Here is a 16,241-nt window from a genome sequence, read left to right on the forward strand (position 1 = left end):
ACCTGTTCTGTGTTTTGGAGACACTCCTGGTTTTGGCATACAAATACTGATAAAATACTGATAATACTGACATATGAATGATTTCTTAACCTACAAATGGAAAGTCATAGAGTAGTGAGTCAGAGCTCCCTGTTCTTCCAAAGGTCAGCCAATACTGATGAGAACACCCAGATAGGCCTCATGGAGTTAGTACCTCCCTTGCTACATTTCTGTGAAAAGGGCTTTTGTGCCTGTGCATTTATCAGGGTCTCAACCCTTAGTTATTCAGGGGTACTAGTGTGGTTTTCTTAATTGTTTTTAAACGTCATGTCCATGTGCTCTAAAAATAATACTTTTGTATAGTATTGCAGATGCTTACAAAATGTGCTTATTATTTGGAGCATTTATTGCCCATTCCCTTTCTTCATGTGAGGCCTCATTCACATGTCAGTATTTGGACAATATTTGTCATGCTGCATGTCTGCAGGGAAATTCAAACTCCACAAGATAGCAGCAGAGTGAAGGAAAGACTGAAGTACTGCTCAGAGCAGTCCAGCAGTATTGCAGCGTGGCTACCACCAGGTGGCAGTAGAATAGTCAAACAAGCCGGGTCGATATCAGAGAGTAGCGCAGTACCAAGGCAAATATCACAAACAGAGTCAGATGAGCGCCAAAAGGGGCAGTATCGGTCAGAAGCAGAAATACCAAAAGCAAGAGGCAAAAGCAGGTCAGAGTCAAAGCACAGTTGGGTACCGGGGAGTCCAAACACAAAGGGAAACACTGAGTCGGGACAGGAAGAGGGGAATGAAGAGACATGGGCACAGTCCGCAAACACAGCAGGACAAATCAGAGTATAATTAGAGTCAGCTAGCTACTCAGGCAGAAAATATAACTGACACCGCCTGCAGGATGCAGTGGAGAGAAATAGCCAACCTGACACCAGAACAAGGCAGAGAAAAGTTAACCTCTAACATGACCAGACCGGGAAAGAGGGAGACAGGACTCAAAATCCGGCCTGGATCATGAAAGTATTTTACATCAGTGTTTCTATGCCAAAACCTGGAGTGGGACTTACAGAGAAAAATTATAATTGAAAGATTGACCTTTGTTCTTAGTATTGGAGACACTCGTGATTTTTCACATATATATACTGATCAAAAATACTGAGGTGTCAATGAGGCCTTACAGTGTGTATAAACCTACAAACACTGAAGTACATACCGCAATAATACATACAATCTAATAAGCCTTATTAATCAAAGCAATAAAAAATTTAAAACCAGCACAAGGAAAAAATAAAGGACAATGAGTTGGAAGTGAGAAATCTGGCTGAATATACAAAAACCTGGCACTCAAACTGAAGCAATGCAAAACATATTGTATTTGTAACCTATCAAAACATTTAATAAGCAATCATAGATATGACATCATATTCCTGATCGAAATAAGCCTAACACTGCTTACATGAGACTTGATTCCTGTGGAAAGCACAATATCTAAATCTCAGATTGGGAGACAGGACCACTCAATACAGCAAGATATATAAACAGGCAAGGCAGGGTGAGACCATTTATCAGGCAGTCAAATACCAGTAGAGACCATCAAAGCACGTGTTTTGTGTTCGCTTCCTCAGGGGTCACAGTATCACTTTGCATCTATAGAAACAAGGAAGACAGAGGACCCATTTACCAGGAAGACAAATACAATCTGGCGCCACTCTGGGCTGGTCTTGGCTGCTATTTTGCTTTCTGGTATATGGTTTCTCTCTGCCTTGCCTGTCTACTGTATATATGTTCTTGAATTGAGTGGTCTTGTCACCCCCAGAAGTAAATGGAAACATTCGGGGATCTCAGCTAGTATTTGACTTCCTGGTAAATGTTTTTTTTTCCATGCCTGTTTTTTTATGTGCACTACACCACAGAATACCTTCTATTTTATTTCCACTTTAGGCAGAGCTTCCCTGTCTTGGTAAGTTTTGCCTCCGTTTTGATTAATTTCTAAAAGCCATGAACAGACAAAAGTGTCGACCTGCAAAAGCATCATCAGTCACCATGGACACTTGCCAAAAGTTTACTGTTTTTAGAAACTGTCCATGAACTTACAGACCGTTAGCAAGCTTTCTTGGTCTGCACATTCAGTTAAGGACCCGTCACACACAGCGATCTCGCTAGCAAGATCGCTGATTTTGTGACACCACAGCGATCTCGCCAGCGAGATCGCTGTGTGTGACAGGGATCAGCGACCGGCCCCCCTGCCGGGTATTGCTGATCGTGCTCGGTCGGCCTGGGCCATTTTTTGATCGCTGGTCTCCCGCTGGCCAGCATGCATCGCATGGCAGCGAGAGACCAGCGATCAGCGACGCTGGATGCTGGTTTCTAATGTAAACATCGGGTATCCAGGAGCCGCGGCTCTTGGATACCCGCTGTTTACCTTGGAAACCAGCGTGTACGCCATTTTCCAAGGTAAACAGCGGGTATCCAAGAGCCGCGGCTCCTGGATACCCGATGTTTACATTAGAAACCAGCTTGCTCACTGGTCCTGATCGCTGGAGGGGCTGTCTAATGATGTCCCAGCGATCCCATCCATGTCGGATCGTTGGTGGGATTGCTGGGACATCGTTATGTGTAACAGGGCCTTTAGGCACAGTGGCATAATTTCTAGGAAAATCACTGAGCCAAGCAGCTTTACAGGCCTGTAATATGAAAGCTTCTCTCTTCCTTTATTATCCTCATACAGATGGACTGCAGACTTCTTTATTGCTCCCATAGTCAAATATTATATACTCCCACAGTCAAATATTCTGCTTCAAATTAACTGTTGACAATAGTGTTAAATCTCCATCAAAATGTTACCATCACCCACTCCACAAAAATGTATTAGTTTGTCCGGTAAGCAGAGAATCCATGGGCTGGGATTAGTCATGATATTGACATCCAGCATTATCTAAGAAGTTTTTCAGTTTTATGAAGATAAAGCTTTTTTTTATTGTATACAGAAATGTTCACAATTCTTCACTATTTCCAAGAACTCTACTAGCTATTAATTAATAGACACTGTTGTTTCCATTCAGAGGTTGAAAACCTATCCTGTTTATGTCGAGTTTAGGCCAAATTTGGTGTGCAAATCTGGTATATAAATTCTTCCTTACCCTATGCCTTACTCAGATGTCTGATTTTTATTTTTAATCCTAGCCAAGGATCAAATTCACATAAGTCTAGAGGTCCATGAAAAACTTGGACCACACACCGATGCCATTCTAAGTTCATCCAAGTTCTGTTCATTTTTCATCATTGTTTGATAGAAGCTTGACAAACCTCCAACAGTTCTTTGTTGCACACAAAAAACACCAATTAAGCAAAGACACGTGGACCAAACACTGAAGAAAATTTGAAAAACAAACAAGCAAACCCCTGATTAAAATAGGTACAAAGATGAGGTCTTAGTCAGGAGCCATGCATCTGTATGTAAAAGTTCCTTATAGGCAGGGCTAGAATACAGCCGTTTCTCCCAGCCTAAAAGTATGTTGAAATCACCGGGGAAAAAACGTGCCTCGATCAGCTTTGGAAGAGAAGAGTGTGAAAAACAAGCACCTCGCCTCCCCACCTTATATCACTATTACGTCGGAGGGATCACATGGTATGGTCTCCCCACATACGCCAATATGACGTTCCGCACCCCCTGGAGACACGCAAGATCAACTTGGCGCAGTTTTACACAGACACCCCCTGTCCACATGGGCCCAAGAAAGGCACAGGTAGTGAGGGAATGTGGTCCACACAGCTACTGAAGTGGCACCACACTCTTCACCACCCTGGCAGGCTGAAAGGCCCCTTTCACTAGCACCAGTGGAACAGAGCCTTGCCAGCCTGGTAGCCGCCAGATCCTTGTTAGATATAAGCCCGGTCCGCTAATGGGATTATATCAGGCCAGAAACCAGCTCGGGTAGCATGGTAAGTAAAACTGAGAACACAGACGTGTGGATTTGTGGATTGAGATAAAAGAGCAGGCCAAGGTTAAATGATATATTTAATCGCCTTAAAGGGAACTTGTCACCTGTTTTGGCCTCTATAAGATGCAGCCACTGCCTTTCAGGGCTTATCTACAGCATTCTATAATGCTGTAGATAAGCTCTCCGGTCCAACCTGCAAGTGAAGAAAAATAAGTTTTATTATACTCAACCAGGGGGCGGTCCGGTCCGATGGGTGTCGCAGATCCGGGTTGGCCGCCTTCCATCTTCTTGCCACCCTCCTGCTTGCTTCCACTACCACCTTTATGCTGATGACACTCAGATCTACCTCTCTGGCCCAGATGTCACCTCTCTGCTGTCCAGAATCCCAGAGTGTCTATCAGCCATATCCTCCTTCTCCTCTCGCTTCCTCAAACTCAATGTAGACAAATCCGAACTCATCATCTTTCCTCCATCTCACAGATCTTCTTTACCCGACCTAGCTACAACAATTAATGACATCACACTTTTCCCAGTACCAGAAGTCCGCTGCCTCGGAGTAACCTTTGACTCTGCCCTGTCCTTCAAACCGCACATCCAAGCTCTTTCAACCTCCTGTCGCCTCCAGCTCAAAAATATTTCCAGAATCTGTCCTTTCATCAACCCTCAATCTACTAAAATGCTTGTGCATGCCCTCATCATCTCCCGCCTCGACTATTGCAACATCCTTTTCTGTGGTCTCCCTGCTAACACCCTCGCACCTCTCCAGTCCATCCTTAACTTTGCCGCCCGACTAATTCATCTCTCTCCTCGCTACTCCTCCCCTCTGCAAATCTCTTCACTGGCTCCCATTCCCTCAGCGTATCCAGTTCAAATTACTAATTCTGACCTACAAGGCCATCTATAACCTGTCTCCCCCATATGTCTCTGAACTAATCTCCCGATACCTTCCCTCACGTAATCTCCGGTCCTCCCAAGACCTCCTTCTCTCCTCCACACTTATTCGCTCCTCACCCAACCGCCTCCAAGACTTCTCCCGAACAGCCCCTATTCTCTGGAATTCTTTGCCCCAAAAAGTCCGACTATCAACCACATTTGGATCCTTCAGACGGAACCTGAAAACCCACCTCTTCAAGAAAGCCTACAGCCTGCAATGACCCCGCTACCTCCTTCTCTCTCACCACTACCGGTGATATCACCTTAACCAACACCGGAACTGCTGCAACCCACCAACCTACTGTCTCCTTCCCCACCATCCTGTAGCATGTAAGCCCGAAAGGGCAGGGTCCTCTCTCCACTCTGTATCAGTCTGTCATTGTTAGTTTGTTTACTGTAAGTGATATCTGTAATTTGTATGTAACCCCCTTCTCATGTACAGCACCATGGAATCAATGGTGCTATATAAAAAAAAAAATAATAATAATTACTCCCTGGCATCGTGCTACTTCGCAGGCGTACTTATCTGCCCTCTTGCAGTGTGCAAGCGCTGGGCTCTCTGATCTTTCCCAGAGCCTGCACACTGCAGTACTTTGCTTTGCCCTCAACAGAAAAGTGTCATAATCATTTTTCATGCTGAATGGCATCATGGTGGACTTGTACAGTCCGAATAGGATGATAAGGGCAGAACGTTCCCGCATCTCACAAGTCAGGGGAATCTGCCAATATCCCCGGCTCAGATCAATGATGGTTAGGTACTTGGCATTGGCCAAATGATCGAGAAGGTCATCTATGCACAGCATGGGGTACACATTGGTGACCGTAATAGCGTTGAGACCACTGTAGTCCAAGTGGAACCGAGCTGTCCAGTCCTTCTTTGGGATGAGTACTATTGGATGCTGCTGCATGGTTCATCATCACGTCAATCTCCTGGCGCATGTGCTGCTGCACCTCCAGGGAGACCTGATATTTAGAATGCTGGATTTGGGGGGCTGATCCCCGATGTACAAGATAAACGGCCAACTTTGTTCTTCTAGGCTTGTTGCTGATCAAATCCAGGAAGGGGTTACTCACAGCTGGAACCGTTGGTCCGACAAGAGCTGGTTGCAAAGCCCAAATGCTCAATGGTCCCAACCCCCCCTAGCATGGGAGCGCAGATCCAGGAGGGTCTCTGCCTCTCCTTCTTCTGGCAGGTTGCCTCCTGCTCATGATGTGCCTTTATCATGTTCACATCAAAGCATTCCACATTCCGAGGGCATGGTCTAGCGTGACCAGGTATGTTAGTGTTGAGCCACTAGTGCACAAGGTACAGGCCTTCCTAGACAGCCTGAACCTTGTTCTGGGGTACAGCGATCAGCACCCACACTTTTTGACCTACCTGGTAGGTCCTCTCACAAGCATTCTGGTCGTACCATTGCTTCTTGTAAGCCTGGGCTCAGGTCATAGTATGCACCTGCTGCACCAAGGCCTGAATCTTGTCCCGGAAGTGCACGACATACTCAATGACCGACACTCCATGGGGTGGCTAAGTCTCCTTTCCAGACCTATTTCACCAAAGCCAGGGGCTCCTGCACACGTTGCCCATACAGTAGCTCAAAGGGGGAGAACCCTGATGAGGCTTGTGGAACCTCCCAGTAGGCAAATAGCAGGTGTGGGAGTTACAGCTCCCAATCACACCAATGGGAGTAGACCAACATCTTAAGCATCTGCTTCATGGTGCCAATGAACCGTTTGTACAGGCCGTTAGTCTGTGGGTGGTACAGGCTGGTCACCAGATGTTGCACCTGTATCTAATTACAATGGGACACCATCAGTTGCAACATGAACTGGGTCCCCCGGTCAGTGAGCTTTTTCTGGGGAAAAAAAACACTAGGAAGACAATCTCTTGGAAGGCGGTGGCTCGAATGGATAAAAAGGCTACCGCTCTCGGGTATCAGGTTGCATTTTCTACTACTGTCCATACAAAGCATTTCCCAGACATGTGGATTGAGACAAAAGAGCAGCCCAAAGTTCAATTATATTTTTAGAAGCCTCAAGGGCACGCTGGACAAAACACTTTACAGACAATGGTTTTATATATATATACAGTATATATATATATATATATATATATATATATATATATATATATATTGTGGTGCAGTGACCGCTGTGTCCGCTAGGGGGCGCTGTGTGGGTGTCCCAGGACAGCAGTGTAAGCATTTCCATTACCCTGATAGGTGTAGGATACTGAAAGATCATAATGATCAGCAGAGGTACTGCTGAGTAGTACGTTCCGTTACAATGTGTCTGTGTGTGGCTGTATGCAATTGGACCTTGTGTGAGTTCATAGTCATGTGATCACCTGTGGGTGTGGTTATGGACCATATAAGGTACCTGAGGTCTGGTTACAAGGGGTGAATGCTGGGACCTGATTGGTCCAGTTTGGAAGGTCCCGTGAGGAGAAGGATCTCCTGACTAACAGCATGTGTGGACGCTGTGACTAATGGCGATGTGTGCCTGACCGTTCCCAGGGAGAGGGAAAGAACGTTTGCAGTGTAAAGCAGCATGCAAGGTAACCCGGAGACGGGACTGCTACTGAGAGACTGTATAGCCTGCTGGCTAGATGAAGCACAGCCTGTGTGACTAGGAAGGCTATAGGGGAGCAGAGCTCCAGTGTGAAGATACCCTGCTGTCTGCTATAAGACTGTTGCATATTACTGCTGGAGGTTTATGAAGGATGAATAAACCTCATGGACTATGATTTGTTGGAAAATCCGGTGCCAGATGTTTTTTTGATCGCTGCAAGCGAGAACCCCCTACTTACATGACAGCGCTACCTCACAAATGGTGGAGAATTGCTAAGGGCAATATAGTAGCCTTGTTGCTGGGGGCAACGGAAAAGGACTGCCAAAAAAAAAAAAACTTTGTTGCTAAGGGCTGCAGTTCCAACAGCACATGTTGCAGTGCTGGTAACGCTGACCCAGGAGGGCTGACTGTTGTGGAAGCTGTATACTGACAGCAGCTCAGTGAAAGAGACTGGTGATTGCTAGGGTGCCTCTGCGGATAAGAGGTACCCGAGGACCTGTGTGGCCGACACAGGTAACGACAGATGTTCGTTGTTGTACTGACCTGGATCAGTGAGCAAGGTCCTGGAGGGTCAGTGTTGGGAGGTTCTGGGAGAAGAATCGGATCCCTGGATCACGTGATATGACCTTGGACCTGGTGAGGCCGGTGTGTTGGGAGACCCTGGGAGGAGGGTCGGCTCCCTGAATAGCACCCGGTGTGCCCTGTGTGTTGGACGGTCTCAGGCGGAGACGGTACGTCCTGAATAGCGCACAGACAAGACACGTGAGTTTTGTGGAGTTTTTTCGTGCATGTGTTTTTTCTTTTTTTCTCTGCAAAACCTGAAGGTGCTTGCTGTGACTCAGTGGGGTCACGAAGGTCTCGCAGCACAGGGACCTGGTGTTTTTCCTTTTTTGGAATCTCCTCTTTGAACATTGGTAGCAAACGCTGTCTGTCTACACCATCCTGCTGCAGCTTTATTACATGTGACTAAGCGGATACAGTAGTTGTGGCTTTACACAACTATTAAGTGTGAGTACCCTATATTATTTCTTTATACCCATTATACCTGCACTGGTAAGGCCCTATGGGCACGCTTTTGTGGTTTCTTTTATCTTCGAGGGTGACAAGCGGCTTCCGGTAACCCGGCGGGGTTACGAAGGGGACAAGCGGCTTCCGGTGGATCGGCGGGTCCACGAAGACGGCACAGCTGGAGCTGCGGTGACACCAGCCGCTGTGTGTGTGAACAGCAGCCGGTGGTGCCGGTGATCGGTGACAGCAGGAGCTGTGGTGGTGCCAACAGACTTGTGTGGTATCGTAAAAAAAAAAAAAAGACAAACTGTACTGTGTGAACTGTGGCATAAGAAGTTCTGCAGAACGGACATGGGGAAATCCCGCAAGGGGGCGGTGACCCAAATTGGTGTGGTAACCCAAAAGGGGGCGGTGACCCAAATCGGGGTGGTAACCCAAAAGGGGGTGGAGTCCCAAATTGGCACGGTAACCCAAAAAGGGGTGGAGTCCCGGGAGGGGGCGGCAACCCAAAGTGGGGTGGTGGTCCAGAAAAGGGCCAAGTTTGAAGAAATGTCAGCACTAGATGACTCAGTGGGTATGTCTGGAGTACCGCAGTGTGTGTGTGTATGACTTGGTCAGAATGTGGGATATCCTTTCCGGATAGTGACGATGGGCCGCAGGTGTGTACCCAGGGGTGGATTAAGGGTAGCCAGGGCCCGGGGCAGTTCAGACTCTGTGGGCCCCCCTCGTCACGTGACGGGGGTCACGAATCGTAGAGCCGCACTCCACATAGAGAATAATGGAGCCTCCAGCACCGACCTCCACCCGCAGAGCCGCACTCCACATAGAGAATAATGGAGCCTCCAGCACTGACCTCCACCCGCAGAGCCACACTCCACATAGAGAATAATGGGACCTCCAGCACCGACCTCCACCCGCAGAGCCGCACTCCACATAGAGAATAATGGAGCCTCCAGCACCGACCTCCACCCGCACTCCACATAGAGAATAATGGGGCCTCCAGCACCGACCACCACCCGCAGAGCCGCACTCCACATAGAGAATAATGGAGCCTCCAGCACTGACCTCCACCCGCAGAGCCGCACTCCACATAGAGAATAATGGAGCCTCCAGCACTGACCTCCACCCACAGAGCCGCACTCCACATAGAGAATAATGGAGCCTCCAGCACCGACCTCCACCCGCACTCCACATAGAGAATAATGGGGCCTCCAGCACCGACCACCACCCGCAGAGCCGCACTCCACATAGAGAATAATGGAGCCTCCAGCACCGACCTCCACCCGCAGAGCCGCACTCCACATAGAGAATAATGGAGCCTCCAGCACCGACCTCCACCCGCAGAGCCGCACTCCACATATAGAATAATGGAGCCTCCAGCACCGACCTCCACCCGCACTCCACATAGAGAATAATGGAGCCTCCAGCACTGACCTCCACCTGCAGAGCCCCACTCCACATAGAGAATAATGGAGCCTCCAGCACCGACCTCCACCCGCACTCCACATAGAGAATAATGGGGCCTCCAGCACCGACCACCACCCGCAGAGCCGCACTCCACATAGAGAATAATGGAGCCTCCAGCACCGACCTCCACCCGCAGAGCCGCACTCCACATAGAGAATAATGGAGCCTCCAGCACTGACCTCCACCCGCAGAGCCGCACTCCACATAGAGAATAATGGAGCCTCCAGCACCGACCTCCATCCGCACTCCACATAGAGAATAATGGGGCCTCCAGCACTGACCACCACCCGTAGAGCCGCACTCCACATAGAGAATAATGGGGCCTCCAGCACCTACCTCCACCCGCAGAGCCGCACTCCACATACATGGCTGCTCTCAGTGCTCTGTGCTGTGCGCACAGGACCTGTGATGAGGTCACAGGAGGGGAGGAGACAGGGGTCACATGATCGGGGGCCCTGACACCTTACCTCCTGTGATCTCATCACAAGCCTTTGCACGCTACCAGCAGCATCAGCGTTCACGCTACTTGTAGATGCTGCTGGTAGCAGAGCACATAATGCCGCCCCCACGGTCACTCACTTTTAGGTGGGGAGAAGATGGAGTGCCATTGCAGCAGCCAGCAGGAATGTGGTGGGGGCCCCCTTAGAAGCTCTTGTGGTGGGGGCCCCAGGGCTGAAGCCCAGCCTGCCCTGCCTATAATCCGGCCCTGCGCGGTGGCGGATTATAATGGGGCAATTTACTGGCCTGGGCTGTGGGCCCCTTAACCCCACTGGGCCCGGGGCAACTGCCCAAATTGACCTCATTATAATCCGCCACTGTGTGTACCGTGATGCTGCATCGGGAAGGAGTCCCTGGTAGGCTGGACTCAAGGAGTCAGGTGACTCTGACAGGAACTCCGCTCGTTTTTTCTCTGACCGAGAAAAACGTCAGAGTTCGCTGCATCCACGGGGTCGTTGTGAATTATAAGGTAGACAGAGTCCTGATTGAGATGACAAAGGGGGAGTGCCAAGGTGGTAGTATGCCATCAAACTTAGTGCATACCTTTGAGAGGCGCCGGGACTTTGTCATATTTAAAGATGTGGGGCAGGACGATAGAGACGTTTCTACTGTAGGGCTAGCAGACACTGAGACGCTGACGCCTCCTAACGTGGACAGCCTAGACGTAAGGGCGACCGGAGAAAGAATTGCGTCAGACGAATTTACTGACCTGACGTCACCTGAAGCGTACTACAGTGTGAATGAAAATGGTGTGGTAAACAAAAAGAGCGGAGCTGACACACGGATAGAGAGTGTCTTGGGGGTTCACCGTACGGTGTGGTGTGACTGTGACGTGTTATTGCCAGTAGCCACCACTAGGACAGAATCTAATGCTGTGCTGACTGAAACTCGTGACAGGACTGGTGGTAACCTGATCGAGAAGATAACGGGAATAGAAACACAGGCAAAGGGTAACCGGGGGGTTCATTCGACTGATAGGACTGACTCAGTGGTACCCTTTGACGATATAATTAAAGAATTAGTGGTGCGACACGTGCTGGCCAAAAGAGAACAAGATCAGGAGATACAACTAATAAAAGAGACAGTGGAAGAACATGTCAAACAAGAGAGAATCTTGAGACAATTGGCCGAGCACAAGGTGGAGGGGCTCGAGAAAGAAGTCTTTGAGCTCAGAGGTCACCTGTCCACCTGGCAAAGTGTGAACAAGAGCCTTAAGGAAGAGATGGAGGAACTCAGAGGAGTAGTAGAAGGTCTTCGGCGGGAGAAGAGCTTCTATGGAGATGTGCAGCGGCTGGGTCCGAGTGATAACAAGACGGAACTGCCGGTACCTATCTTGGCAAAGGCTCGCGAAGAGATAAAATCTCCTGAAGTTGGTGAGCAAAGAGCCGAAGAAGACAGTCACCCAGTCGGGTCAACTGTAGTGAGGGAAGTGTCCGTGGTAAAGCCAGAGTCTTCTGTCCAGGAAGAGAGCAAGACCACGACCTTCAAATCTGTGATCGAAGTACCCGAAGACATGCAAGAAGCCTGTACGGAGGAAGGTGTACATGAGGCTTTCAAAGAGGCGGTCAAAGCGTGTGAGGTGCACTGGGCACCTGAGACTCGGCAGTTGGTGATAGTATCAGCCAGGGAAGATACATCAAACCGAGTAGCTGTCCTGAAAGAGATGCATTTGCAGTGTCTACGTGTCAAACAATTGGTTAGGCAGAGTAATATGAAGGCTGCTCGACGCCTAGAGATAGCAAGAGAGGCTATGGATCGGTTGGGTTTGAGGAAAGATGTGGTTTCGGTACCCAAAGCTCTGATTGGGAGAATCATTGGAAGGTCCGGGAAGGTAATGCAAGACCTTGTGAATATCTCTGGTGTGGTGAGGGTGAGGATCCCTCCTGATGATGAAGACCAGGTAGCCAGGGAAGTGGATCGGATTTCCTTCATGGTGGTTGGCTCCGTGGGAAGCCTGAGAGACTTTCGGATGCTCGTGGAGTACCTGCAAGAAATTGAGCAGTTGAGGCTGGAACGTCAGCGAATTAATAAAGAAATACAGAATACCAGGTGGCGGCCGCCTCCAACCCCGAATGTAAGGACCCGAACGGTTCCTCCAAGAAGTGACATGGCAGGTGGCAGAAGAGTGTCAGCAAGGGGTAGTTCGACTGGCAGGATGACGTTGAAAGACCATAGTTCCTGTGAGATGCTGACTGAGTCAGACTCAGACCAGACAGCAGGCTCTACTAAGACTTTTGACCGCACCAACCGAGAGAGACGGTCAGGGAGAGAAAGATCAGGTGACGAAGCGTACTGCAGACAGGTGGAGACTAGAGAGTGTCTGATGACGCAGACAAACCATGACTGGGGGGTCAAAGACAATGACCGGTATCATGACCGCTGGCAGCAGGGGAGGCCTAACCTAGAGATGAGGCCGTATGACAAATGGAGACGGTTCTCTCGACCTGGTGGGCAAGGTGTAGTGAGTGCCCAGTCTCGAGAGCCGGGGGTTATGCTGTGTGTTCAACCCCACAGGTTTGAACATAGGGGGGAGGTATGTGGTGCAGTGACCGCTGTGTCCGCTAGGGGGCGCTGTGTGGGTGTCCCAGGATAGCAGTATAAGCATTTCCATTACCCTGATAGGTGTAGGATACTGAAAGATCATAATGATCAGCAGAGGTACTGCTGAGTAGTACGTTCCGTTACAATGTGTCAGGGAAGCCTGTGTGTGGCTGTATGCAATTGGACCTTGTGTGAGGTCATAGTCATGTGATCACCTGTGGGTGTGGTTATGGACCATATAAGGTACCTGAGGTCTGGTTACAAGGGGTGAATGCTGGGACCTGATTGGTCCAGTTTGGAAGGTCCCGTGAGGAGAAGGATCTCCTGACTAACAGCATGTGTGGACGCTGTGACTAATGGCGATGTGTGCCTGACCGTTCCCAGGGAGAGGGAAAGAACGTTTGCAGTGTAAAGCAGCATGCAAGGTAACCCGGAGACGGGACTGCTACTGAGAGACTGTATAGCCTGCTGGCTAGATGAAGTACAGCCTGTGTGACTAGGAAGGCTATAGGGGAGCAGAGCTCCAGTGTGAAGATACCCTGCTGTCTGCTATAAGACTGTTGCATATTACTGCTGGAGGTTTATGAAGGGATGAATAAACCTCATGGACTATGATTTGTTGGAAAATCCGGTGCCGGATGTGTTTTTTTGATCGCTGCAAGCGAGAACCCCCTACTTACATGACAGCGCTACCTCACAATATATATTAGTACAAAATGTATAAGCAGATGAAAAATGTCAATTACCGGTTTGATGTTTGACCATGTGAGCTGGACCGCATAGGGGAGTAGGGTGCCAGCTGATTACAGTTCCTTCCAACACGTTACACGATGTGACCCCCCCCCCCATTTTGAAGTGAACAGCAAGCATTAGAATTAGTGTAACGTTAGTGTTACACAGCCAGTATGAATTTCTAGTGACAGCAATTGGAGCCGAATAGTGATGTAGGGGCAGCACGGTGGCTGTGGATAGCCAACAACTGCAAGGAGTTTGTATGTTCTCCCTGTTTGTGTGGGTTTCCTCCCACATTCCAAAAACATACTGATAGGAAATTTAGATTGTGAGCCCCATCGGGGACAGTGATGATAATGTGTGCAAACTGTAAAGCGCTGCGGAATATGTTAGCGCTATATAAAAATAAATATTATTATTATTATGAGCGAGCGTGCTGCGATAAGGTGTTATCAGACTACGCTCGAGTGCTAATAGAGGGTCTTCGGTGTACTCGAATACTATGTTTGAGTCGCTGCGGCTGTATGTCTCGCCGCTGTTCGACAGCCCTAACGCATGCAGGGATTGCCTCTATTAACATAAAAATGAAAATGATTCATATCTCAGAAAAATGCAACACAAGCAGATTTTTTTTTTGTATTTCCAATTTTTTTCCACTCCTATAAATGAAAAGATAAAAAAAAAAAAAACCCTTTGCAGAATTTCACCACACTTGGGAGTATTTTTTTCTGTTTTCCACTACATTATATGGTAAAATGGAGTCATTCAAATTAATTAATCCTGCAAAAAAAACAAGTTCTAATACGGCTATGTTGACGGAAAAAGAAAAATGTTATTGCTCTTGGGGAAAAAAGCAAAAGCACAAAAACAGAAAATCGGTTGGGAAGGGGTTACGATGCTATTTTAAATCTGCGTGTAAAGCGGAACTCGGCTCAAGTCTGCCACTGACTCCTACTGTAAGGCCGGTTTTACATTTGCGGTTGTGTCCGCAGCATTTATGACGCATACATCCGCAGGCGTCGTGTTTTCCTATCTCTTACGTTGTGGACGCAGGTACATGCGTTTATATGCGTTTGACCGTGTTTGCTTATGCATGCGTCGTTTCGGGTTGTACGGTGGAGAGTGGCAAATGCAACATGTTGCAATTTTGGAGGCGTCAAATTGCCGCCGCCATACGCATGCGAACACTTGCGGGAGGAATGCATCTAAACAATGCATTAGTCTATGGGAACGCATGCGTACACAAGCTCATGCATTCGCTTGCGTTTTCATACGCATGTATTTTTCTGAGTAAGCATGTCCAGGAACTGGTTTTAGCCACCCCCCACACAAAGATGTATAAAAAGAGGGTGTGGGCACTGGAAGTCCACTACTTCTCCAGACTGTGGAAGAGATTGGAAGATTCCAGACTGTGCAAGAGATCTGCGAAGACACTGAATTTACAAAAATGTGAGTATACAAGCTAATGTCTGTGTGTTTGTTTTTCTCTCTGCAGTCTGTAATAATTTTTGTCTCTTTCTTGCAGCATTCATCACCTTATCACCATGGCCTCACATCCAGAGCACTCCGGACAGGAGTCTGAAGTGAGCACAACTGATTGGTAAGTATTCACTGTCACTTTACATATGTGGCAAAAAATGTTTTTTCTTTTACACAACACTTCAAGTGCAGAGGAGCAGGAGCAGCAGACTCAGGCCCAAGTTTCGGTGGCAAGACGGCGTGTAAATTTTTTTTTTTTTTTTAATTGTTTTATCTTTCCAACCTTAATGTCTTTCTTTCATTTCTAGGTTCCACAATGGGAGGAGGGCTACCTAGACAACGACCTCCTGATCACATTAGTGCAGGAGCGAGCTGCGTTGTGGGACACCCTGCAGCACCAGCACTCAGAAAACGTGGTGATTCGGCGGCTGTGGAATGAGGTGGCCTGAGAGATGAAGGATGACTGGGACAACACCACGCCATGAGTCAGAAAGGAATTTCGTAAGTATTGCAATGTGGTCTGACGCGGCAGTGAGCCTGTAAGGCCGGGATCATAAAACCGTGTGTGATGCGATAAACTCCTGCAAGTTTCTCTCATCACACACGGTTGTGTGATCTCAGCCTAAAGTGCATTGTTTAACCCTTTCCCCCCCCCCATACACAGTGAACAAAGTCAGAATCCGTTGGCGTTCGATGAAGGATCGCTTCAACAAGGAGCTGAGACAGGAGATCCAAGTTCACAGTGGTGCTGCAGCAAGGATAAGAAAATACAAGTATCACAGGATGCTGGCTTTCCTGAGGCTTGTCCTTGCTCAGAGAACATAAGTATTTTTGTGTAGTATTCCATTGTGTGGTATTCCCTAATCTGAATTTTCCTATTCCACAGTAGTTGGCGCTTGTACAATTGTGATTTTTTTTTTTGGTAGTAATGTTTTCCTTTTCTTTTCTGGTCTAGTGCCTTTGATCATCTAACCACCCCCTGGTGTGCTGGCCCCAGCTGCCAAATTATACCAAACCAGCTCCCACAATCCCTCTCTCCTGACCCTGTAGTGTGGCCTATATATGTAGTAGTTCCTAAGGGGAAGCA

This window comes from Dendrobates tinctorius, unplaced genomic scaffold (assembly GCF_039654945.1).
Source record: "Dendrobates tinctorius isolate UK_male_01 unplaced genomic scaffold, ASM3965494v1 ptg000250l, whole genome shotgun sequence".
NCBI classification, from domain to species: domain Eukaryota; kingdom Metazoa; phylum Chordata; class Amphibia; order Anura; family Dendrobatidae; genus Dendrobates; species Dendrobates tinctorius.